This window comes from Triticum urartu, chromosome 7 (assembly GCF_003073215.2).
Source record: "Triticum urartu cultivar G1812 chromosome 7, Tu2.1, whole genome shotgun sequence".
Taxonomy (NCBI): Eukaryota; Viridiplantae; Streptophyta; class Magnoliopsida; order Poales; family Poaceae; genus Triticum; species Triticum urartu.
The window spans coordinates 372,154,818-372,169,118 of record NC_053028.1 but is presented as its reverse complement, the minus strand read 5'-3'; the positions used below and the strand labels follow the sequence as shown (position 1 = coordinate 372,169,118).

The 14,301-nt window shown below is 43.0% G+C and overlaps 1 long non-coding RNA gene across 1 annotated transcript; it reads left to right on the top strand.

Moving 5' to 3' along the window:
* The first annotated feature begins 2,135 nt into the window (after positions 1-2,135).
* On the top strand, positions 2,136-11,262 carry LOC125522233. The gene is made up of 2 exons (XR_007289700.1): positions 2,136-2,706; positions 10,864-11,262. It is a non-coding gene; the product is annotated as an uncharacterized LOC125522233 (long non-coding RNA).
* The last annotated feature ends 3,039 nt before the right edge of the window (positions 11,263-14,301 follow it).

The following is a 14,301-nucleotide window of genomic DNA, read 5'->3' as shown; positions in this document are numbered from 1 at the left end:
ACGATGACTTCCTGACTGTCTACTACAATAAGGTTTGCCCGACTTCGATGAGGGAGGAGCGAAGACGGCGGCGCGCCTTCAACTCACTCCAGTGCAAGTAGTCATCGTGCCTTCGGCTCGCTCCAGTGCAAGTAATCGCAGGGCCGATTCTGAGATTTTGGGGGCTTGGGACGAAACTAAAATTTAGGGGCCCTTGATACTATTAGGAGGTGCATGCTTTGCATGCATACAACTATACGATCACTTCTTCGTGTTTGATTTTGAAAAAATATAGTTTTTTTGGGAAGATGGATTCTAAAAGGCACAAAGACAAAATTCGAAAATGTGTGATACATATCATAACTTTATTAATTTGACAAGAATCCAAAAATTTTGAATTTGCAATGATGTGAGCAAATGCGCATACGATCACATAAGACAATCCGGCGTCGGCTGTCTGGCATGTACTCGTTGCTGCTGCTGCTGTACTCTTTGGCATGCCCGGAATGATAGGATTTTCAACAAGAAATTTTGGACTCCAACTTATGTTCGATTGTACGCATCAAATCTTCTCAAGTTATGGAGCCACCGGGCAAGGAGTCCAGAGCACAAACAAGCTGTCCTACTTTGGTTGCATAGCTTACGAGCATAATGTTGATCAAGCTACTGTAGTTGTTTAGCTTTGTTTCACTTCTGTTCTTGCTCCCCTCTATTGTTCTTTCCCGTTCCCTAGGCAGCTTATGGACTACGCACCTTGGTGTAGAACATAAGCTTCATGTAATGGACCTTTGGTCTCCGGACTACGGCCTGTTTTGAAATATACAAGGTAGAGCGTGATCTACCTTTCATTTCAACTCAAATGAAGATAAAATGTAGAAGAAGTCCTGCAATGATTCCTATGAGAATATTTTAGTCAAATATAAGAATCCTTTGGGTTTAAAATCCATACCCTGGTACTATAAACTAAAAGCCAATCACATTGATCCAATTAATCCCAAACACCATTTTCTTTAATGAAAATAGGGGTCGTGTGGCCCCTTTGCTTGAATTTTTTTGATCCAATTAATTGTTTGTAACAAATGCAGTTGAAATTTTTAGGATGATGACGATTTTGTATAGCTCAAAGTGGTTGAATTTCATAATAGCAATATGGTATACCTTGGATAGGCGTCGGCCTGTCGGTGATCCGGCGCTAGGCAAGGGCTGCCTCGCATGGTCGGCGCTCAAAGTTGTAGTCTAGCCACCCGAGCGATGTGTGCGGTCAGCGGCTACATACCGGAGAGGCATTCATCTATGTCGGCCTGGCTCGCGATTCATGAATTCACGAGATTGGAGTAATAGGCCCGTTGGAACTTGGTTTGATGCCAACAATAGGCATTGCCAATATTTGGCAAGCCAACATTTGGCAAGATCAAAAGTTGCCAAATGTTGGCAACTTTTTGTGAGGTTGAGAATAAAAGTTGGTAGTCAACCAATCACTAGCTAACATTTGACATTTGTCAAATATTGGCATGCCAACTTTTGGCATCGGAATTGGGGATTGTAAAGATCTTGTGTTAAAAAAGATCATAGCGACCAGAAGGAAAGAACAATCTCGATTCCTCTTGATTCCCCTGGAATCGTGGGCGATCTACGTATATGCAGTAATTCCGTTTAAGTAGAGCGACTTGCGTGCATAGCTACCTAGCGTCGCAAAGCCTGCTGTCTTACGTACATGCAGTAATTCTGTTTGAACGCTAGCTTTCTTCTAGGCAAGTTTGAACGCTAGCTGGGCGTGTTGACCTGATCCTTGGGCTACTTCGTACCTGGGTGGGGCCCCCTCGACTTGGGGGCCCGGGGCGGTCGCCCCTCCTGCCCCCCCTCGGGCCAGCCCTGAGTAGTCGTCGCTAGGTGGTCTACAGACCTAGATGTACTTTTTTACTCTGGCGTTTTTTGTACCACCTTGACAGTTGATGAATAGATACGAAGTTATTCCTGCAAAATAAAATAAAATCTCCAGGTATTGGTTTGGCTCTTATATCATCTTTTGTTGAGCGGTAAAGCAAAAGCTTTATTGATCATAAACCCCAGAATTTGGGATTTTGACCCGTTCAACTTGCTCTTGTATCGCCTAAAACTCTAAGCTCCCTCGGTGGGAAGCCTCCTAGTGGATCGATGTTTTTGGGCTGCGGGGTGGGCTCTCGTTGTAAGCCTGTAGTTGACCCGTCTCGCTGCGTTGGTTCATTGCTAGGTACCATGTCGCTTGTCTGTTCGTTCGCGTGCAGGTGCCATCCTTTCTTTTGCCGCTGGGGTTGCCTCCTCTTCTTTTCTCTTTCTGCCTGTCCTGGGCGAGGTGGGTGGCGGTGCTGATTCTTTCGGAGGCGTGGCGGCGCTGCTTCTTTCTAGAGCATGGCAGCGTGCGTCTTTGTGGTCAACGAGGTGTGGTTTTCGGCTGTGGCTTTGGTGGCTTTGTCGGGGTCTTTGGTGCTTGCTTCTTCGTCGGAGTCGGGTCCGGATCTGTTGTTGGCATTTTCTTCTTCCTCTACATCAGATCTTCTTTCTCTGGCGGCGCTTGTGGGAGAGAAGGAGAGGGGCAGCAGACATTCCTGCCGTGTTTCGTTGTCGGTGTGGCCGCGGGGGAGGGTTGCCCTGTCGTTTCGTCAGCTGATAGGAGCGTGTTGCCATGCCTCTGGATGGCCGCATGCCGGATCCACGCCGGCCGTATCGGCTTCTTCTGCTCCACAGCAGGTTCTATTTTCTCTTCTCTTTGTCTTGGTTGTAGTTGGATATCTTTTCGGGGCTGTTCCAGCCTTAGCTTGCCAAGCCAAAGGTGTGGCGTGCCACAACTTTTCAGGCATGCGTTTGGTTCTATACTAATGTTTGGCTTGCCACAGTGCATAGTGATTTCTCCAGTAGGATTTTCGTCAAAAGGTGTGGCGTTTGTTTTGCTCGCCACACTTCTGCGGCGCGCCACAGGTGTGGCTGATACCTCACCTTAGGCATGGCAAATTAAATCTCCAACCAAACAGGCCAAATCTCCAACCAAACAGGCCCTTCATCTTCGTCCGTGGAGGCGGGCTGCAGGTTCCAATTCCTTTTTTCTTTTACGAGGTTCCAATCCCCCTTTTTTGAACGAGGTTCCAGTCCCCTTGGTATCTCTTTTGTCTCCCCAAATCACGGACGTTGCGTCCTCCCGGCAGTCTCCACCATTAGGCTATGTTTGGTAGAGGAGTATTTGAGAGGTTTCTGGAGGAGAGGATTTGGTGAATCCCTCCCTTCCACCCAATCCCCTTGATTCCCCAATCCTCCACCAGCCAAAATCCCCTTTGTATAAAAATGCATTTGGTTGACAGGGTTTGCCATATAGAGATGACATGGTGCAAAACAGTTAAAAATCCAATCTTTCACTTGCTACAGAACACGAGTTACAACCAAGTTGAACATTTTGTTTGTAGGGCATCTTCCTATCAAATTGAAATTAGAACAGAGTGTCTGTATTACATAATTAGCATGAATCAAATGTAGGGTAACGATATGATAACACATTTCATGACAAAAATAAAATGTCCTCTAAACCGCCATAACCGCGCAATCTGGTTCAAGCATATATTCAGTAAAAATAATTTCCAGAATGAATGGCGCAAAACCTGGTTCAAGCATATTAACAAGAGACGAATCTTGTTCAAGCATATTTAGTAAAAACAATCTCAAGCAATTTGGTTCAAGCATATTTAGTACTAACAAGAGATCAATCTGGTTCTAGCATATTTGTCCAAACTTTTTTTATGAGTATTATTTGTAAATTGTACAGTAAACTTGGACAGTATGTTCAATCAAAACACCCAGACTACATGCATGTACTGAGGAGTTAGCTACATCCTTGCACACCCAGACTACATTCTGTTCAATCAAAACATGCACACGCGTCAGACAGATAAATACAACTCAACTACCCATGGATCAAGAACTCAACCACGCACAGATCAAGACCATCCATGGATCAAGAACTCAACCACCAGGATTCAATAAAAAGCAAAAACACTAGGAACTAAAAGGAGATGGATCGATCCAGTCTAGGGCTCGCCAGGATCGAATCAAAACGAAGACAGAAGATGGAACAAGCTAGGTCTAGCTTTGGGGTCATCTAGACAGTAGGAAGGCAAGGGTTCTCCGGCGGCATCTAGCTTCTCCGGACCGGGCATGTCGCCTCCGGCCACCGTCTTGAGGAACCAGATGTGAACAAACCGGGCAGAAAGGGGTGGTAGGGGGCGGCGCAGATGGTTGTAGCGGGGAAAAGGGGACGGTAGGGGGCGGCACGGCAGGGGAGGGCGAAGTTTCCGGCTGGCGTGGAGGAGGGACGGCAAGAGGGGCGCCGTCTCCCTTCCTGTGCGGTGCGGTCTCGCTTTGTGCGTGTGCCTGTGCTTCCGCGAGGTAGGAGGCGAGGCTTCTGAATCGCGTGGAAACGAGGGGATCGGAGCGGATGGGCCGAGGAAACCTCGTGTACCAAATGGGGCCTCGAGGTTTTACGGGTTTTCTGGGCCACGCGAGGAAAATACCCTCAAAACCTCTTGTGCCAAACGAGGCCTTAATCTCCGCTTGCCATCCATGTCGTCTCTATCGCCGCCGCGTCTTGCAGACGGGTGCATCCCAACAGCCAGTTTCTCCTCCCATCTATGGCGCCTCCAGCTGCTCAAATTCCCTCCGTCAAAATTGGCGGATGTGAATTTGATTCATGCCAAAGTGTGGTCGCCTTAGATATGGTCAATGCTGTTGGTTCTGTCCACTGATGAAAGCATCATATTAGGTTGGCTGATTGCAAGGTGAGTATACATACTTCTTTTCATGATCTTTTGATGAGTGGTTGTTTGTCAATCATGCAAAAAGTGCATCAACAAAGAAAAGAAATGCAAAAGTGACCATTAGTCCTTTGATTTAACAAAAATGTATGCATGCTTGGCTATGTATTTGCTGCGTGAGCAAACATATTAGAAAATAAATGAAATCACAACAATTATATTCTTGCCATGCAACCTGTGAAGAAAAGGCATATTTATTTGTTGTTATTTGGATATATATAGTGCATTTATTGTTCTATGTGAGTATGCATAGTAGATTAGATGTGCAACTTTTGCGAACTGAAAAATATGACATTATAGTCCACTATTAAGCTGATGATTGTTCTACTTCTAAATATGGATATTTATACTCTTTCTGGAGAATATAGTGGTTTTGAAGATTGAAGATAGGGTATTAGAGTTCTATTCCGAAAGAAATTGTTCGTCTCCGCACGACTGCTATTTTCTAATTCTGTGTAACCTTGCTTGGTGTGTGTTGGCTGTTTTATATTCTTAGTGTTTCAGAGTATGCAAGTTTTTATGTATGGGGCAAACCAATGTGGCCATAACAAGGATGAAACTCAATGAAGCATTGGTGGCAATAGGCTTATAGCCATATATATGTTTTATTAGTTGACCAATGTGCATGATGTTAGACTTCTAGTTCATGTGCTATTCTTGGAATAACCTGAATCTTAATTATCGGACTATACTTTTGGTGTTATTCTATTGACAGGTAAGTGTCACACTATCCTGAACTGTGGCAACTACTCATAGTATTGTGAAATGTTTGATCAAAATTTACCCAGAGAATTACTATGATGTTGGAGTTTTAGTTGTAGGATAATCTGGTTCTGTTGAGCATATGGTTTCATGCAAGTTGCAACTGTGATAACTAAACGGCAGGTTGCTCAAAGTTGTTCTAACTCTGTCTTTTTTGGGTTATGGAGATTTCCTAATTGATAAGAATGCTGACAAATCAACATGGAACGTTGTTGTGCACATCCCAATCAAGCAAGCATCTATCAATATCATTCATATGTACTCCCTCCGTAAACAAATATAAGAGCATTTAGATCACTAAAGTAGTTATCTAAACGCTCTTATATTTACTAGTAAGCATGGACATGAAATTCACGTGCATCAACAAGATGAGACATTGTTTCTAAAAAAAAAGACGAGACTTCATCTGTGCCTGGCTTCAGTGGCATAGCTAGGGGGTGGCCAGGGTGGTCCATGGACCACCCTGGAATTTCCCCATAGCTTGTATATAATGTACTAAAATAAACATTTCTTTGAAAAATAAATAATTTATGTTAATATTTCTATTAATGGACCACCCTGGTGTATTGGGCTGGCTACGCCACTGCCTGGCTTGGGAAAGATACATAGACTTGGTGAATGGTGATGCCTCCCTCTATCCTGATGAAGCATGAAAATGTACCCAAAGAAATAGTTGCAAGCGGCGTGAGCTGCTCGACCTGTTCGTTGGAACCAACTGTTTTTTCCTTTTCTTTTCTGATGTTGATTTACAAATATGATTTAGGTACCTGTGTTGTGAGTTTGAGTTTTGTGTTGGACAAGTATAGTACATCATAAGGAAGTTGTAATAAAATGGATATACTTCATAGCTAACTGCCACCTGAGTTTTCCAAGATTTTTTTTGTACACAGGGTTTAATGATGTTGCCAATTAAATATAATGGCAAGCATCTAGTTGATGTATAAAAGCAAAATTCAAAACAATTTGGTGAAGCCTATTGGGTGTTAACCAATAAAAGACAAGACGAATTTCCATGTATGCCAACATCAGCTAGACATCCGCTTATTTCAGTTGAGATTACAAGGGATGACCTTTACAATTGTGTCTCCACTCTCCACTTGAGAACAATAGTTTCTAAGGAAAAAAGTATAACAAACAAACATATATTCAGCTAAGAAGCAATGCATTAGAAGTGAGTCATTTGATAGCAACATGTAGTGCATATACTTGGAAATGCATGTTGACATACCATTGAAAGGAACAAATCAATTTTATGGTTTAAACATATATTTAAAGCACAAGCATGTATTACCGTTCTATCCTGACACCGGAGCTTCTTGGGCACGAGCTCGTCTGGAGACTTCCAAGATGACAGACGGCTACACAGTTTGGTTGGCCCCAAATATGGGTACAACAGCGAAGGTGGCGTCGACAATGGATACTCTGCCCGTATAACCTATGCAGATATTTTCAGTCAGAATATTTCTTCAAGCTGGTACAACCTACAGATATTTTAAATGCATTTCACCGTTAGCAATACTGCCACTCTAGGTATTTATTATTCAAACGGGGAACACTCCCCTGGTCCAAAAAGAGAAATAGATGCATCTAGATTATTATTTTTCATCTGCATTTAAATAAGGGAAATAACTACATGCTAAACATGCCAGGGAAACTATAAATGTTTCCAGCAGCTTCTAATATATGAGAAATACAAGGAGAAGCAAGAGCATCAACATTGATCTGAGACCTTATAACAAGCATGAAATATACACTTAGTACATAATTCACCATGTGCTTATCAAGATGGCAATAAAAGGTTAATGACAGTAAAAATGGAAGTTGACCTCTCTCTGGATCATCAAATAAAGATAAAACGTTTGCCCATCGGTGTTCATAAAATTAACTCATTATTTCTAGAAACATTAATTCGAGATATATGTCAGATGTGCACTTCTACTTATTCAATTTGGAAACATCACATACTCCCTTCATTTCAAAATATAGTGCGCCTACGCCTCCCGAGGTCCAACTTTGACTATAAATTTAACCAATGAGACCAACTGCGGCAGGAGAAAAAATTGTATAATTGAAAACTTCTTTCGAATACGAATTCACTGATATAATTTTTGCTCCCGCCGCAATTAGTCTTGATAGTTAAATTTACGGTCAAACTTGAAGCACGAGGATAGAGGAAGCACTACATTGTGGAATGGAGGGAGTACCTAATAGAGTTTGACTTACTTCAAACAGAACAGTCACATGCATGGTAATAGCACTCAATTTGTATAATGCCATTTGACCTTACGATTATGAAACCCACCAAAGATCTTCTAGATGCGAGGTATAACAGTAGAAAACCCAGAATGACTCGAACTACAGGCCATCCAAACAGCAACATCAATCAGTTGGTTGCACCGATCAAAGATCTTGATGATGTCCTCGTATGACCGCAGCCTACCTGTAGTAGAGCATGAGCTTGTGTTGCAGGCAGATAGCAAGGGAGCACGAGTTATTAAATCCTATAGGTCATTCACCCATCTCTTCCCATATCCCATCAGAACGCTAGGCACTATGAGAAAAATGAGAAAATAAAATTATGTACTTCAGAGGCAACTAAGCAAAAACATCATAAAGCATTTGAAAAAACATTTCATACGACTTGTAAACAGGAGCATCAACATTTGGACCTGTAGCTTATATTTAACAACTAACACATAGTAAATTTACTACGCCTGTTCGCCTCCTTATGCCTACTTCTTCTGCATCTCCAGGCTACCAAATTTGATGTAGAAAATCAACCGCAAAGTTCCAACTCCCTTATTCAAAATCTATTTGGCCAGAATCTATCTAGCTCCTAGGCATGGTTTCTTTTGATAAATATTTGTCACTTTTAACCTTTTACATATGTATACATGGTATATCATTGGACATAGTATAATGATATTCATCAAAGATATGTGTTAATGTTCTTAATTCTCTTCCTTCTAACTGGCATAATGTGAGAAAATGTGCATGGTTTAGAAAAGTGATTCTTCATGGGAAACTTCTTACTCCATATCTAAAACCAACATCAGTGTTCCAATACACTGAGTATCATTTCTTACTTATATCATTCTGTGATGTAAGCTTTGTAATTACTATATGTCAGTACAATCTTTGTTTTGAACCATGTCCAGAAAAAATCCAACGCCTTGGATAGCTTAAACTTGAGTAAATCATTCACACTGTGTGGGGTGCCTTGTATCTCTGGCTGGACGTTTAATTAATCTGAGGTCCTTTCACAAAACAAAAAGGAGAGAGCAGCCATCGCCCATCGGTATTGAACATGGTAAGAGTTATATATACAGTAATTGTCATTGCAACATGGACAAAGCTGAATATTACTATGAAATTGTATGGCGCTGTCGGACACATACCAGTGCAGCGTGTCGAGGCGGCATGTCGAGCACACCACGGGCATGAAGCATGAAGGGGCCGCAGATCGACGACGGAGGAAGGTATTGATTCGGACCGGATTGCGGCGCTGGAGCGGGGGAGAGCGCCCGGGCACGGAGACAGATGGGTCTGCCGTGACATGGCTGTGGAGACACAGCTCAAGACAACGTTTCTTGTGCCCAGTGCCGTCGCGTTACCGCACAAGATTCTTTGATTCTTTTGTACTAAGCAGCATTTCTGCAGAGTCCAAACACCACCACTGAATTCTTTCCTGCATACACAGCAGATACACAAACATATTACATTCCTTTTTCAGTTTCTTTTCTTCTCTCGTTTTCTTTCTTTGGACTAACAAATTCTTTCCAAGAACGCCAACATTCCCCTTGTTTTTACTTCCACAATCATACACTACACCTCACTGAAGCTCAAGCTGTACCCACATATCAGAGAGAGATTAGAGAGTGAGTGTAATCAGCAAAGCACAGGAGGAAGAAGAGCAGAGTTCAGAGGAGGAGTTACGTTGCACTGCTGCATCCGCTGGTGACGCCTGTCTTAGGGATGTTGGCAAGGTGCTCCTTGTCGTCTAGGCATCAGATGAGCATGGCGCAACGACTACCATGCAGCTTCTCCAAGCGGGGCGGCCGCCGTGACTCGACAGTCCCCAGCGCCGCCCCCCGCGTGCCGGGCAGCGACGACCGGTGAAGCAATAACACCTGCTCCTTCTGGGCGCACCCAGCACCGCCGGTCACCCAGGCCGTGTCCTGGGGTGCCAAGCCGCCGCCGACGGCGGCGGCAGGGCAGGGCCGTCAAGCGCCGCCGGCATCAATCCTCATCGCCAGCGCCGTCGGCATCTGCCTCCCATCGCACACAACAGGGCCACCTCCCTCGTTCACGTCCTCGCCGACGCCTACGCAGCGTTCGCCGACTGCACCGTCCCTGGAGGGACCTCCCCTTCATGGGGCTCGTCTGCCTCGGCTGCAGCGAAGGGCACGGTTGCGGGAGGCGAACGGCGCGGGAGGAGGCGGAGGAGGTCGTGCACGCGGTTTTCTTTCTTTTTTTACCGCGGGGCAGATTAGCGATCGATCGATCGTGGCTTAACGCGTGGTTGGTAGCGTTAAACACAGAAGGATTAAGGGTCATTAGATTTTAATGATGGATGGATGTGATTTTTTGGATCTATCCCTCTCTTCCTTTTTATAATGGTAGTAGATAGATTTACAGAGGGAGTAGTTGGTTGCTCCAGGGTGATGTTTTCTGCTTCTTTTGTTTTTTAATTTCTTGATGTTTAGCACGGACTTGGATTTCCATATATTGGGTAGATGCTTCTCTTATCTTGATGTTTTTTTATAAGAATTTTATCAATTATTAAATATTACACTTAAGGTCTCTTTGATGGTTTGACAGTGGTCTTGTCTTTCTAGCTTTCTAGACGGCCTTCATAGTTTATTAACTAATGCTACTGGTGGTGGTCAGGATCAACTCATGATCTTTTGGTTGTCGCTGTCCATCTGTATATACGGGACAGATGGATGTGATCTGATCTTTTAATTAGGAACTAATTAATTAGCAAGCCTGTCGGTCTCCATTCCTAGATTGGTGCCTTTTGTTTTTTGGTAAGTTGTGCCCTGCTGATTTCTGATTTCTGTTAGTTAGTACTACCAATGTGCCAAAATATAAGATGTTCTTGTAGGTCAAACCAGTATACAAAAAAGGTCTTATATTTTGATATGGAGGGAGTATTTGAGACAGCGATGACTATCAGCTCTCTATGCTTAGTTGTTTTAAGGTTCTCTCTATGCTAAGTTGGGATCATGTCTTTTTCCCCAAATGTACCATGGGAATCATAGTTCATTTTCAATTTTGTTAGCAGACAAGGTAATATGAAATGAAGAAGAATATGGCCACATAGTGCAAATGATGCGTATGTGAAGATATGAAGAAATCTATCTGAAGGATTATGTTGTTCAAGTGAAATGAGAGAAATACTATGGAGATGCGGTCGGGGAGCTTCTACTTTGTCTCATCTCAATGATGTCCTGCTTTTTTGTTTCACCTTTATTCTATTAATTTCCTACAATTTGACGCATCCGATATTAAACATGTGCATGTAAGATTCTATCCATTGTTCTACACCTGTGCACCTGGGACATGTTTCTTGCAGTAAAACTTTAGCTTACTTGCCATGTGTTGTACCATTGAAGACTGCCACTATTTTACTCGGTTATGCTTTCAGATAGCAGTATGGCTTTCTATTTACCACATTTTTTCATTGTTGTTGCCATTGTATTATCGGCTCGATTAGCAGGTGGGCTGTGAATGACTTGTGTGTTCAACAGACTATGCTAGCAAAAGATCATTGAAGCGCCCGTTCATGTGATTTGCTGAAGGCACACTAAAGTATAGAAGGCCACCGATTCCAGAATAGCGCGTTCTAGCTGACCGCATGGCAACTACCAGTTGATGTATTACTAGGCGTGGCAGAGCGCGCCTACCCATCTAGTATTTGCTATGCCTCCTATATAAATATGACACACAATTTGCATGCTCTAGAAAATAACACTTGATCTGATCAACAACACGATCAACTGGGCAGAACAAGTTCTCGAACACTCTTTTGTTTCTTTCCTTCCAGACAGTGACGTGGAAGGAATAAAATAGAAGGTGTGCATAGTAAAAAAATCTACCTAATCCAAGTATCATACAATATTTGGCAAAAAAGGATGTGCATACTTGAAATTTGCAAAATATGACATGCTAAAGAAAAAAGTCTCAGAATTCTAGGTGTGCCACGTGCTACCCACAAGCTACGCCACTGCTTCCAGATGGACCATGCATCCAAGATAATCAGGTTGTTCATTTTCTTCCTATCAGGAGGTGGAGTGCTGGTAACAGGAGAAGTTCACATCGGGAAGGTGGCTCCAATGGCAGACGCAATCACCGGAAGCCTAGCCTAGTTCAGTACCCTGCACTATATAATGTTGTCAATGGAACATCTAACGAGAAGGCAATCAACATCTTTCGAGACAGAGCTACAAAGTGGGTAAAGATCATTGTGAGGCGGCCCTTGTTAGGTAAGACGATCTGTCGTCCAAAGTCTTTGTGCACCGCAAGCCAGATAAAAAATTTGCAACCAAGAGGAGCCCATGATTGGATATAGCCCTGGCAAGGCCCAAAGACTGAAGCGAGTCGAAGTAAGATAAATACACCAAGGAGTAAGGTGAATATCGTGGAGGGCCACCCACAAACTAAGCAATTGTAAAAATTTGTCAATGGACATAGGTGATTTAACATTCTTTAGCCAACGACCACAGTAAGGGTGGCGACAATAGTATGTCTAGATCTGAATTTTGCAGGGACCAATCCAATAATGTCTGGCGCAATGGTTTCGAGAGGAACATCATTTAGCCAAGAATAGTAAAGATAAGAGTGCTCTACATGTTCCCTAAGGTAACTCCTGCACCCATGTTGAATTTGGTCCTATCACCAATGCTTAGGGGAACACCCAAGTGTGACCATGACTTTTTCATATCAGTACGGGCAAGCCAAGCCCTTCTCGGATACATGGAGTGTTGGAAATAAGCCCTAGAGGCAGTTATTATTTATTTCCAGCTTTGCAATTAATGTTTATTTCCTATGCTATAATTACAATGGTTCGGCTCAGAGGAAAACTCATGTGCATGTGTAGTATGATAAACGGTAAATATATTCCTAGTCTCTCGTCTAAGCCTACATCAAGTGATGCATGATGGTTCTATTTTCCTGATCATGGGCATAGATAATGTAACGAGGATGCCAACAACTTTAAGGACACATTGTTAGAAGAACACTTGTGCTGAAGAGACCCAATTGGTTGTTATACTACAAGATCATTTTGTCACAAGTTAATAGTATATAACACAATATGTTAACGTATGCATAATTCCTTAGAACATAAGAGTATCGTATACCTTCATAGCGGATGATGCACTTTGGTTCATGGGAATGCCGATAAATCTCACCTCGGGTTTTGTAAAGTATTGCGAAGCAAAAGGAATAGCACACAGGAACAACATGTTCACTCGATTATTATTCTTGTGGGTATAGGGGTCAAGATGGATGTCCGCGGTTCCTCTATTGATCCATGAAGGATGGAGTTCTAGTGATGTCTATACTTTACCGAACCCGCGGGGTCACACATTAATGATCATCGATTTATTGAGTATTAGAAGTGTAGTAGCTTATGTTATTTGCATCGGAAAATTTTGGATAAAGATATAATGTTTCAGAGAGAGAACCGGAGGTTTGTAAGAAAACTAAGTGTAGGACCTAAGTATGTCTACCAGGGGGGATGAATGGGAGTTTTAATTTTTCTTCGAAAATATCAAAACTCTCGGAACCCAGCAGCAGAGAATGAAAACAGTGTACATCGAGCGAATACAAACTAACGAATGGAAACCAAAAGCATGCATCGAGACAAATCACATGATTGAAACAGTTCGAATGTAAAGAGGAGAAGCAGAGGTACCTAGTGATGCTCGATGGTGACAAGGAATTTGGTAGACCAGTTCGCCCTTTTGCAAAAGGACTACGTCTGGTTGGAGGGGTTATGATTTAACACAGAAGATAAACTCTCATCGCCCTATTCTCCTCGACAATTGGTCCATCAACCAATGTCGATCACTCATGGTAGATACTTGAGGCAATCTCCGAACCTTTACAGACTTCTTCGAGAACCACAATTACTCTTGGTCCCTGAAGAAATTGACACCTAATCGTCTAGAGAGTTTGCAGCTCTCAAGAGTAATAGGCGGAGCATACTGGACTTAGATTCGACTGATGCTGAACCACTATCTAATTTTTTGGCTCTTGGGGTTTTCTCTTGGTGGATTTTAAACTCAAATCATTCAGGAGAGGGGGTTACTCAATAATCTTCTCACAATCAAACGGAGCAACCACCGGACAACGCCGATGCGGAGTGGCTATTTATAGCGCAACCTTCCTTGGTGGGAAATGACCATTTTGGACACGCAGTCCAGCCAATGGCCAACCGACACGTTCACAACGGTCGGATTTCAAGAGCAACGGTAACATTACTTGAGGACCAAGTAATGCTAACTCCTCGGTCGGAGACAAATCTCTCACAACGGAGAAGATCACAGTCTCTTGCTGGCAAGTATTTGCTCGGAACACAAAGAGATTTCTCTCGCAACTTTCATAGGATTTGGGTTTAGCATCAAGGAATAAAAGCTTCGAATGCTACACCCCTCTTGGTAGTACGGTGGTCCTATGACTCAATAAAGAGGAGAGAAACAACAAAATAAATGCTACG